The sequence below is a fragment of the Lissotriton helveticus genome, chromosome 5_1, assembly GCF_964261635.1.
Source record: "Lissotriton helveticus chromosome 5_1, aLisHel1.1, whole genome shotgun sequence".
NCBI classification, from domain to species: domain Eukaryota; kingdom Metazoa; phylum Chordata; class Amphibia; order Caudata; family Salamandridae; genus Lissotriton; species Lissotriton helveticus.
The window spans coordinates 1,407,306,836-1,407,318,984 of NC_136065.1; the positions used below are offsets into that span (position 1 = coordinate 1,407,306,836).

A 12,149-nucleotide genomic window follows, 5' to 3' on the forward strand; every position below is an offset into this window, starting at 1 on the left:
GCGGAATCCGAGGATAAGCGTACGCAAATATTCCGGACCATCTCATCAAAAGGGCATTTCGCCTTGACCCCTGTTGAGGAAACCTGCTGGCATAAAACAGGCATTTGCTGTTCTGCTGTGTGGCGAACAAATCCAGCGTTGGTGTTCCCCATGTTTGAAAGATCCTCTCTACTTGATGTTGTTTGAGCTCCCATTCGTGACAGCCTGTGAAAGCTCTGCTGAGGTTGTCATCTAGAGAGTTCTGGACGCCTTGCACATGTTCTGCTCTGAGGGATATGCCGTGGCGTAGGGCCCATTCCCACATCTCCTGAGCCTCCAGCGACAGGGTGAGATATTTTGTTCCTCCCTGTTTGTTGATATAGTACATGCTGGTGGTATTGTCCGTACGCACCAGCACGGACGAATTCGCAATCCTTGGAAGGAAGGCTTGCAGGGACAGAAAAATGGCCCTCAGCTCTAGGCTGTTGATGTGTTTCTGCCGGTACTGACAAGACCATCGTCCCTGGATCTGAAGGTCCTGAAGGTGACCTCACCAACCTTCCATGGAAGCGTCCGTAGTTAGGGTGAACTCTGGAATGTCTTGGAGAAAAGTGAGGCCCGGTGACAAATTGTGCGCCTTCGACCACCAAAGAAGGGCTTGCTTCATTTTGATAGTTACTTTGATGCGGTCGTCGAACGATCCATCGACTTGCCTCCACTGGCGAAGTAATTCCTCCTGTAACGGCCTCATTCTGAGTCTCGCCATAGGGATGAGGCTGATTGCAGAGGAGGACATCCCCAGATGGGAAGCAAATGTCCGAACTGAGGGTGACCTTCTTGCGAATATTTGTTTTGCTAGTTTTAACAGTTTGTTTTGACGCTCCTCAGTCAAGAACGCCTTGCACTGGCATGTGTTCAACACAGCTCCCAAAAAGGTCAACTCCTGGCGTGGTTGAAGCTGAGATTTGTTCGAATTGAGGGTCAGTCCCAGATTTGAGAAGAGGGAGAGGGAACTCCTGACCGCTTCCATTGTGGAGTTTTTCGATGGTCCTTTTAACAGCCAGTCGTCGAGGTATGGGAAAACCTGTATTCCCTGTGACCTCAGCATCGCTGCCACCGGGGCTAAACATTTGGTGAAGATTCTGGGGGCCGATTTGAGGCCGAATGGAAGCACCTTGAATTGAAAGTGGACGCCAGCCACTGCAAACCTTAGGTATTTGCGGTGTTTTGGGTGAATAGGGATGTGGAAGTAGGCGTCTTGCAGATCCCGAGAAGCCATAAAGTCCCCTTTGTTGAGACAATTCAGAATGTCCGTCAACGTTACCATGCGAAAACTCTGTTTCTTTAGATATTTGTTGAGTTTGCGTTGATCCAGTATTGGATGCCACTCTTCGGAATTTTTCTCCACCAGGAAGAAGCGAGAATAAAATCCTTTCCCTTTCTGAGAAGGAGGAACTCGTTCTATCGCATTCTTGTGTAGCATCTTTAAGGTCTCTTTGAAGAGTAAGTGAAGACGAGGGGGAGGGGGACCCCTGGGCGGCGCTGTTGGTGGCTTCTGTAAAAATTCCAGAGTGTGTCCATTCCTGACAAAATCCAGGACCCACTGATCCGAAGTTATTGTCCACCATTGTTGGTAAAAGGCGGAAATTATGGCGCCCACAGGAAGGGGAGGATGAATGGCTGACGTCCGGCAAAGCTCATTGGCGCTTGTTGGAATCACGCCCTTGATTGTTTGAGCGCAGTTTCCCTCCTTGACGAGAGAAAGAACCAGAGGCAGGCTGTCTGTAAGAAGATTGATAGTACGGTTGTTTGTACTGAGATTGGTATTGGCGATTTTGCTGGTTGGAATAGTTTCCCCTGGAGGAGTAACCGCGGCCTCTTGCTCCTCTAAAGGATCCCCTCTTGTATTGCAGGGTACCAAGGGATTTAGCTGTGTCCGTATCTGTCTTTATTGCCAGCAAAGAGTCATCGATGTGTTTTCCAAAAAGGGAATCCCCATCGTACGCCATGTCCAAGATTTTTGTTTGGACCTCAGGCCTGAAGGTGGTAGCCCTGAGCCAACCTTGACGCCTGAGGACTGCTGCTCCTGCCAATTGCCTGAAGTTGGTGTTTGAAATATCAAGGGCGCAATCAATGATTTCCGAAGCTGCCCTTTCTCCCTCCAGTACGATCCTGCGCACCTCCTGCTGACGATCCTCAGGGACCAAATCAAGGAACTCAGACAGATCGGACCACATCTGCCTGTCATAACGGGCCAGGATAGCCAACGAATTAGCTGCTTTAATGGAGGCTGCTGCATTTGCAGAGAACTTCTTCCCAATGGCATCCAATCTCCTGCCTTCCTTGTCAGGTGGTGTTGAAATGGGAGCAGAAGGATTCTTTGACTTCTGCTGTGCAGCCTGGGATATGACAGTCTGGTCGAGGGTGACCAATTAAGCAAGATGGAGTATCCTATGGGGCTCGATACTTTTTCTGTATTCTTGGAAGGACTGCAGGAATGGAAGCGGGCGTTTTCATGATGTTTAGGCCCTCCTTCCATATATAATCAATAATGGGGATTGCTCTAGAAACTCTGCGATATCCGTCTTTAAAGTCATGTAAAAAGCAGTCAGACTGCTCAACTGTGACGGTCAATTCAAATCTATTAGCAGCACGCTGCATAATATTATGGAATCCGCCAATATCCTCAGGTGGAGAATCTGACGGGCGGGGCGCAGGCGGTGAAGGCATAGGAATGACATAATCCTCCCACGGATCATTAGGTGTATTATCTGGCAATTCGCCCTCTTCTCTGCCATCATCGTCATCATGAGAAGAAGTAGCCGTGTCATCTTGAGGTACAGGACCAGTATCCTGTCTCGGTGACAATGATGCTCGCGGTGATGGAGGCCTTGGCAAGTCAACTGGGGTAGGCGGCACAGCAGGTGCAACTGGAGTTGGAGTAAATCTCTGGCGATAGTCGGCCAACATGGCTTGTAAATCCCGAATTAAAGTAGATGGCAGGTGACTAGTGTCCTCCAATCGAGGAGGTCTGGCATGGGGCGATTGATATGGCGTCGACACATCCTCATGCGCATAATGACCATGGTCATCATCCTCCTCGTCCTCCTGATATTTGATATTTAATTGAGACGGGTAATCCCAAAAGGACCCTCATCGTCTTCACCTTCATCTGAATCCTCCTCCACATATGTCTCCAAAAGGTGTGATGGTAAGAGTGGAGAAATGTGAGAATAATCTCGCCTCTGATACGTTTTTATTTGAAAATGCATATATTGGACCCTCGTCGGGGTTGAACTGGGCAACAGATGAGCAGATGCCACTGCTGTAGTCGTAGTCGACGACGATGAAGCCATTGCTATTGGATTCTCCGTCGACTGAACCGTCGATGGCTTGTCCGTTGACGGAACTGTCATCAATGGCAATGATTTTGCCGTCGACGGGGTCGTCAATGGTGTCTTCGTCGACGAACCCTTCGTCGACGAGGTCGTCGATGGCGTCTTGGTCGACGAGCCCTTCGTCGACAAGGGCGTCGATGGTGTCTTCGTCGACGAGTCCTTCGCCGACGAGTCCTTCGTCAACGAGGCCGTCATTGGTGTCTTCGTCGACGAGTCAGTCGACGAGGTCGTCGATGGTTTCTTGGTCGACTAGTCCTTCGTCGATGAGTGTCGTTGGTGTCGACGGGATTGTCGTCGACGGACCGGAAGTTTTAGTTGACGGAGACGTCGACGACGGGACAGAAGGCAACTTGGTTTTCGTCGGAGACTTCACAGGTGATGACAACATTTTTACAGACATCAGAGGTGAGGTAATAGCCGAAGTTGTGATCGTAGAAGTAGTTGTAGAAGTAGAACTCAAAGTAGTAGTATGAACAGACACCAGAGAAACCGTCTTAGCCTGGGCTGTACTCACAGTTGTCGTCCGTGAAGGAGAAGATGCACTCTTTGAGGGTTCTGAGGCTCTCTGAGAGGATTTAAGTTTTTTCTTTTTCTCAGGAGAAGAGCTTTCCCTGGATCTAGCTCTCTTGCTGGAGGTAGAGGCCTTGTCCTAATCATCAGTGGAAGAAGTTTTCAACCACAAAAGAACCCTTGCCTCCCTATCCTTGATTGTTTTTGGAGGGAAGGTACGGCAAATTCTACAGTCCTTCACAACATGTGAGGGGTGCAGACAATAAATGCAGTCAAAGTGCTGGTCATCCACATGGACCCTCTTCTTATAGCAGGTTCCACAAGCCTTGAAAAGAGCCTTCTTTTCAGACATTTTTGAGGAAAAAAGTAAAAAAAACTGAGTAGGCACTTAGGGATACTCCCTTACACACGAAGTGCGGTGAAAATCTGAGGAGAACTGCCTGAGCTGGGAAGGTTCTAGAGGGTGAGGGTGAGGACAGCTGATTGGCTGAGGCTACTATTTCAGGTCTTTTTACATAATGATGTAGATAGGCTTCTAAGTTTTGGGGCCTAGTTAGGCCTTTAGGCTTTTCCAGCCTACTACAAGAAATGTTTGGGCACTGCTATTGTATATATTTTTACCGTGGGACTCTCGCCTCGACGACGGGGAATGATTCAGGCATGTGAATCTATGAAAGATACCCCAATACTGGATAAATTCCTTTAATTGAATACTGTTCAGAATGGCTTGAACAAACTGGAGAACATTCACTAACAAGTGGCTCTTTACCGCAATGGTTAATGTCGTATTTTGCATGATGTATTGCTTTACACTGTATGAATAGGATATTTTCTTTCACCTGGGCTTGATCATTGGATTTGATTTTATTCTTTTATTTACTTTGTTACTAAAGGCATGTCTTGCAAGATTACATTTAAAGATATTAACATGGTGAAGAAATCCCTCCTTTTTTTTCTTGTCCGCAGCGAGGATACAATCACTCTTATATGCATACATTAGCCCTCAAGGACTACAACGCTCAACCAGGACGGCCACCTTTGTAGTAAGTCTCTTTTGGTCCCTGCAGGGACGATGAAGTGAGGATGCTTTTCTCCTTATCTTCATATGGGATTTCGGCATGTAGCTCTTACATGGCAATGGTAATTCAATGTAGCCAGACTGCTCAGGTATGAGGCAGATCCTAGATGCTTTTCGTCCAGGTCTGCTGGCGATTGTGAGAGCTTATTGAACTCATGAGACAGGCTGACATGGATGGTGTGGAGCCTGCCCCCGTGTCTCCCGCCCGGCGGCCGCAGCCAAGGTGAGTGACAAAGGGGACACTTTGAACGCCGCAGCACTTGCCGTGAGGGAAACGGCCATCTCGTTTCCTGTTGCAGAAGCCCACAGCCTGAAACCTTGCCTAACCGCGCCGTGAGGGAAACGGCCTGAAACGCAGCGCCCATACCGCCATCCTCCGCTATCCACCCGGTGCAGCAGCAGCTGGGGAACTACATCACCCAGCTGCCCCGGGGGTGGACGCGGCGGGGGTGACGACGCCTACGCGCCAGGAGGCGCCTTATCAGCAGGGAGCGCCGAAGCGCTCCTGGGACACTTTGAACGCCGCAGCACTTGCCGTGAGGGAAACGGCCATCTCGTTTCCTGTTGCAGAAGCCCACAGCCTGAAACCTTGCCTAACCGCGCCGTGAGGGAAACGGCCTGAAACGCAGCGCCCATACCGCCATCCTCCGCTATCCACCCGGTGCAGCAGCAGCTGGGGAACTACATCACCCAGCTGCCCCGGGGGTGGACGCGGCGGGGGTGACGACGCCTACGCGCCAGGAGGCGCCTTATCAGCAGGGAGCGCCGAAGCGCTCCTGGGACACTTTGAACGCCGCAGCACTTGCCGTGAGGGAAACGGCCATCTCGTTTCCTGTTGCAGAAGCCCACAGCCTGAAACCTTGCCTAACCGCGCCGTGAGGGAAACGGCCTGAAACGCAGCGCCCATACCGCCATCCTCCGCTATCCACCCGGTGCAGCAGCAGCTGGGGAACTACATCACCCAGCTGCCCCGGGGGTGGACGCGGCGGGGGTGACGACGCCTACGCGCCAGGAGGCGCCTTATCAGCAGGGAACGCCTCTCGCACACGCGAGTCGCGCGCGGGAGAAGCCCGGGACAAGGGCGGGACAGTCTTAGACAGTCCTAGACTGGCCGGGACTGGACTGGGCAACCCCTCTAACGTCTGCAACCCAAGCAAGTAAGAAAATCCCTTTCTTTACTGACTTTACTTTATAGTGTCATTACGTAAGGCTCTATTCAAGTATCCGGTGTGTATTGGTAAAGCTTATATAATCCCTGGTCAATCGATTATATAATCTCAACATGTCTAAAAAGAATTCTAAAAAACAGCCTCCTGCTAGCTCTAAGCCTATAGTCAACTCTAAGCCCATTGAAAACTACATGCTTCAAGTCATAACTAAAATAAATAAAGACAGAAGAGAATCATTGGGATTAAGTCAGTCGCCTGACTTACAGTTATTAAGCCCAATTCAAAGTCCTCAGCATTCAGGTTCTCTAGTACTGGATGATACCCCAAACTTAATAGACATCACGGTTCATCCTACTCCCAATTTGGATGATCAGATTAGTCTTAATCTGGATGATGCCGCTAATGCTATGCCACTAGACCAAGGAGTAAATATTGAACATGACCATGAGGCTCTGGTGCATAATATTGATGACTTACCTTCTCCTGAGCAGGAAACTCGACCTACGAGAAAAAACAGGAGAACTCATCAAAAACGGATGGGGTTACGTTCCAGTAACAGGAGGAAAAATGTTTCTCCAATAGGGCAAAACAAGTCAAAAACTCTAGATGATGGTGATATTAATGTCCTTGATAAAAGCAATCATGAAAAAAGCTATAACGAAGATGATTTGCTTCAGAAAATAGCAGACATTATTGATTCTAAAATCCAAACTATCATTAAGCCTTTGATCGCCAAGATTGATAAACTGAATGCGGAGGTAAAAAAGATGACTATTCTTCAAATCAAAGCTGTGGAAGGGGCTGAGACGGTCAATACTTTAGTGACACAAATGGCAAAATCAATTGAACCTAAGGCAAAGAGCTCCATAGAAAAGGAGATTAGTCCTATGCTCCCAGAAAGTACAGTTGGGAACGAAACTCATCCTATTAATCGACCTCCAAACATTGCCGGGGTATCAGGACCCAAAAACTTGCCATTAAACTGTCAGGAAACAGATCCCCTCCAATTTATTGAGGAAGCGTCTCCTGTGGTCCTGGTTCTGGCAAATGTTCCCGCGCCAGCAGATGCACAACTCGAAACCCCGGAATCTTTGTCCAGTAAAGCCCTCCATTGGTTAACAAATAACATGCAAATGGCACCAGGGGGTAAACATCAACTTGCATCTGAGATTAAATCCGCTAAGAGGGTGGCGTGGATTGGAAATCGACCGAAAGTTTTCAAGGGAGATTGTGTTATAGTGACTTTTTTTCATCCAGGTGTTCTGCCAAATCTCCTAAAACACATCAATCCCCCCCAAAGAAGAGCAGGATCTGTCGTTCCCCTTACGTTAAAATTCTTCTATGGTGAGCAAAAGAATGTGACTTTTCCTAGGACCCCGGGACCTATGTGGAACACTGTGAGAAACAACAGAGGCCAAGGTGTTCCCCAAAAAGACTGGGGTATGGTTCTAGGTAATAGATATGATGCCCTATCAGGGCTAAATGATTGTGATTGACTGGGTAATAGTCTTGAAAATTTTCTAATTCCTGATGTCACTTATGAGGCTAGGGAAATGGGCACTTGTTTAAGTACTGGACTAGCTGATGCTTTGACCAATGTAAGTAGCACTCAGGTCGAGTCTGGTAATGTGATTAATGTCGAACAGCGTATCGAATGTCCCAAACTTACTACAAATAATGATATACTCGAGTCATATGAGATTCTCTCCCCTGAACTGGGTACTATAGAAGGTAATGCATGTGAATATATTTCTACTCAGCAACATGGTAAGGGTCTAACCAATAGTACAAAACCTACCAGTGACAATGCTGACATACAAAGTACCTTGTTGTCCTGGAATGTGGCAGGGTTAAAAAACAAGATTTTATCACAGGATCTGCTAAATTTCCTGGATTCTAAGGATATAGTCCTTTTACAGGAGACTTGGCAGTTAGAACCGGATCCAATTCAGGGATATCTACATTATTTTATTCCAGCCACCCCGAGCTTAAGGGGAAGGGCAAAAGGTGGCTTGGTTACATGGATTAAGCAGAGGAATGACTACACAGTGTTACAAATAGATACCAATAGTTCTGATATATTACTGGTCAAACTACAGCGACCGCCAAGTAGGGACATCTTTATTTTTAACATCTACTCAAGGGGCCTTCCGGGTGGTAAATCCACCAAGGCGGTTGAGCTATTGGATGTACTATTAAATCAACACTGTTTGAATGCTGATATTATTATTGGTGGTGATTTTAATTGTTGTTTTGAACCACTTGACAACCAGGATGTTGACCTCATTACTGAGGAGGACTTCATTTGGGAAATCCCACAGCTTTCCTTGATACCCATCAAAAGATGGACTGAGGCTGCATTACAGTTAAAAGTATTATGTGCTGAGTCTGGGCTGAGGGCCACTAATGGAAGAACGCCATCGGACAAGCAGGGCGCCCCTACTTTCTCTAATGGAACTACGCAAAGCCGTATTGATTATATATTAACTAATAAAGAGAATTGGGGGAAAGTTCTTGATATGAGGGTTGAGACTAGGGTGGAAAGTGATCACGACCCACTGATTTTAACCTTTAAATTGTTCGATCTGATGGCAAAAGAGGAAGAGATGGAAACTGTCCAGATAAACCTTTCTAACGATCAAAGACACATTAGATGGGCAATTTGTGCAGCAAATGAGGAAAGCTTGATAGCCATAAGGGATCTAACAACTTCGGCCATTCAAGAAGTCCAGGATATACTTGAAAATAATACCCCGATAGATGAAATTAGCAGGATCCACGATAAATTTTTTAACAATTTAAAATTATTTTTTGTAAAGAAAGCTAAGAAAAAGCCACGTAGACCAATTAGAAAGGAGGATCAGTGGTATGACAAGTCCTGCAGGACTGCCTATAGACTACTGTCAGACGCGGTTAAAACTCGAGACAAAATTAAAATAAGGGAGGCTCGAGTTATGTACAAAAAAGTGCAACTTAGTGCAAAAAGGGATTGGGAGGAAGGCTATTGGAGGGACCTACTGGATGCCAGTAGGGAAAGATCCATGACACCCTTCTGGAACATCGTCAAATGGGGAAGGGGGTCTAGTAGAGGAGAACCCACTAACCATGTGTTACCAGAAGCATGGGTATCCCATTTTTCTACCCACTTTTCTGCTGAGGACGAAGTTGAAGAGGAATGTCTAGCTTCTGTAGATATCCTCGAGAGCCCCTTAGTCTTTTCAAAAGATGACATCCTAAAAACTCTGAGCTGTATACCTAAAGCCAGAGCCCCGGGCTTAGATTTTATCCCTGCAGATTTGTTTATGCATGACAAGGATCTATGGGCCACCTATATTCAGCTTTTAGCCAACGCTATTGCAAAGGGCTCGCCTATCCCTGAGACCTGGAAAGGAGCCGAGATTATCCCCATCTTTAAAAAGGGGGCATGCTCGGATCCAGGCAATTACAGGCCTATTAGCCTGATCGCATGTATGCAAAAAGTTGTGGCAAGGCTAGTATTACAGCGAATTCATGGGTGGATAGATGACTATGATATATTATCTCCCCTGCAGGCTGGTTTTCGTAGTCATACCAGCACTATTGATCAAATTTTTAGATTTGTTTTATTATATTGGCGCACAGTTTTATTAGAGGGCGGGATGCTTTTTGCAGCTTTCGTTGATTTAAAATCAGCTTTTGATTTAGTTCCCCGCCACAAACTGTGGAATATCCTACATGATCAGGGCATTCCTATAGAAATCCTCTCTTTATTGATTAGGATGCATGAAAATAGTTTTGCACAAGTCCGATGGAATCAGCGGGGTAGTACTACTGAGAAGTTCCCCGTAGCGAGGGGTGTACGTCAAGGGTGCGTGCTTGCACCAACACTCTTCTCGCTATACATCAACAGGGTGATCGGTTATTTTGAACAAAAGCCCACGGATGCCCCTAGGTTGGCAGGAAGACCGATCCCCCTGTTGATGTTTGCGGACGACACCCTGCTGATATCAAAGACGCAGCAGGGGCTACAAAAGGCCATTAGGGTGTTTGAAGGATTTTGCAAGGATCATGGTCTTGTAATTAACACCAGCAAAACTAAATTTATGGTTATGCATAAACGAAAACACATTAGAGGCAGAGTTATTATGGATGGGGTCCAGCTTGAGCAGACCCAGGTCTTTAAGTACCTTGGTATCAATCTGTCATACAATCTAGATTGGAAACACCATATAAACGAATTAGACACAAAGCATGCTCAACTTGCAGGAGTTCTCACAAAGGAGCTTTTTTCATCTCACACTAAACCGATTAGACCTGTCTTAAAAATCTACAATGCTAAGGTCGGAGCAGCTGTTCTTTATGGAGCAGAACTATGGGGGTCCAGTAATCTGAATAAATTGACGGTAGCACAGAATAAATTTCTCCGCAACATTACTGGGCTACCAATGTCAACCCCATTGATACCTTTAAAGTATGATCTGGGAATCTATAGCTTTAGTGACATAGCCAAGTATAGAATTGTGGCCTACTGGAGAAGGCTATGGACAACTCCTGAGCTCTCCCAGTATGCCCAAGGCTTCCTGGAGGTGAGATCCCTAGATACTGCTAATAAGATAGTCTGGTTGAAAGAGGCTAAGCTTCTATATAGGGCATTGGGTTTATCCCAAATGTGGGATGATCCGCTAAATAGTGCTTTTCCACCAAAAAAGATACTTCGTGAACTCTACTGGAGTATGGTGGAGATCAAGTGCTTTAGGAATCATATTGACCGTTCCTTTACATATGATTTTTTGGAGCTCAAGCACTCACCGGCCCTCGAACTATACTGGGATTGGATTACGGTCCCAGGGGACCGGAAGAGGTATCATCAGATGAGGGTGGGGACACTCCCGTTGAATGCCCTAACAGTGAAATGGCATAAAGCACAAACTCCAAGGTGCCCTTTCTGTCCGGATCATAATGAAAACATTGGTCATGTGTTATTTGCCTGCCCTGAATATAGAATACCGAGACAATCATGGCTCAAACCAATTTGCATCCAGTTAGGTATAAAGACGTCAAATGAGGCTGTCAGGATTTTAAGAACAGATTCCTCCCAGCCTGTTGTTATAGCTATGGCAAAGTTCCTTCACTGGATGTGGATAATTCGGGCACGCAAAACCTGTCTGGAATAAGTTAGGATTTCTATTTAATGTCGTACAGTTTGCATTTATTTAAACTTCTTTTAAGTCGTATTCTACGTGAGAAAATATGTAATTTTCAACTTATAGTTGTTGTTCTTCTATCCTTATTTGATTGGCTTCTATGAACTTAGCTGGATATTTTAAGGTTATGTAAAAATGTAAATAGGATATTGTAAGATTGTGTAAAGATGTAAGTAGAATACATAGTAGTAGTGTAAATAGTATGAGATATGAAGATTTTTTATTATTTTGCTTTTTTCTGCTTATTTATTGTATTAACTTGCGTGGATTCTGTATTTCTGTAGGGTGGGGGGGTGGGGTGGGATAAAAAACAACGCTTTTTATTTCTGAAAAATGTCTTTTATGATTGAAATATATCGAATAAAGACTAATTAAAGTGAAGTGATTACCAGTTTTTGGAGGTCTTTTCTTTAAGGAGGACCTCCCAGATGTGCCTACAGTGGGCTTCTATACAGAAATATTACCCATGCAGAGGTCTTTCTTAACATTATGATTTGCAATCCTATGGTTCCCACAATATTGTTTTACAGAAGACTTGGTGAATCACTTTATTTTGATACCATTGAAGTACTTTTTTTTTATAAGTATAGCTGCACACATTGAAGATTTTACTATCATTTATTTTGACTTACAGGGTGTTTCTTTTGACTGTTCTGATGAAGATCCCATGTTGATGGATTACCAATAGTTTCATTTTGCGGGTGGAAACGTAGATGGACTTTCACGCCTAGATCTTTGTGAAATGGATGTTGGTTTGTTAATTTGGTAAACAGAATACATACCCAGGACTCTAATAAATATGGACTTCTGACCAGGGCACTTGGAATGATTT

General features: G+C 45.7%; 1 protein-coding gene across 3 annotated transcripts in view; it reads right to left on the bottom strand.

Annotated features, from left to right (window-relative positions):
• Positions 1-12,149, bottom strand: part of TRIM33 (tripartite motif containing 33) — a 505,710-nt gene that overhangs the window by 180,941 nt on the left and 312,620 nt on the right. The window lies entirely within an intron of this gene.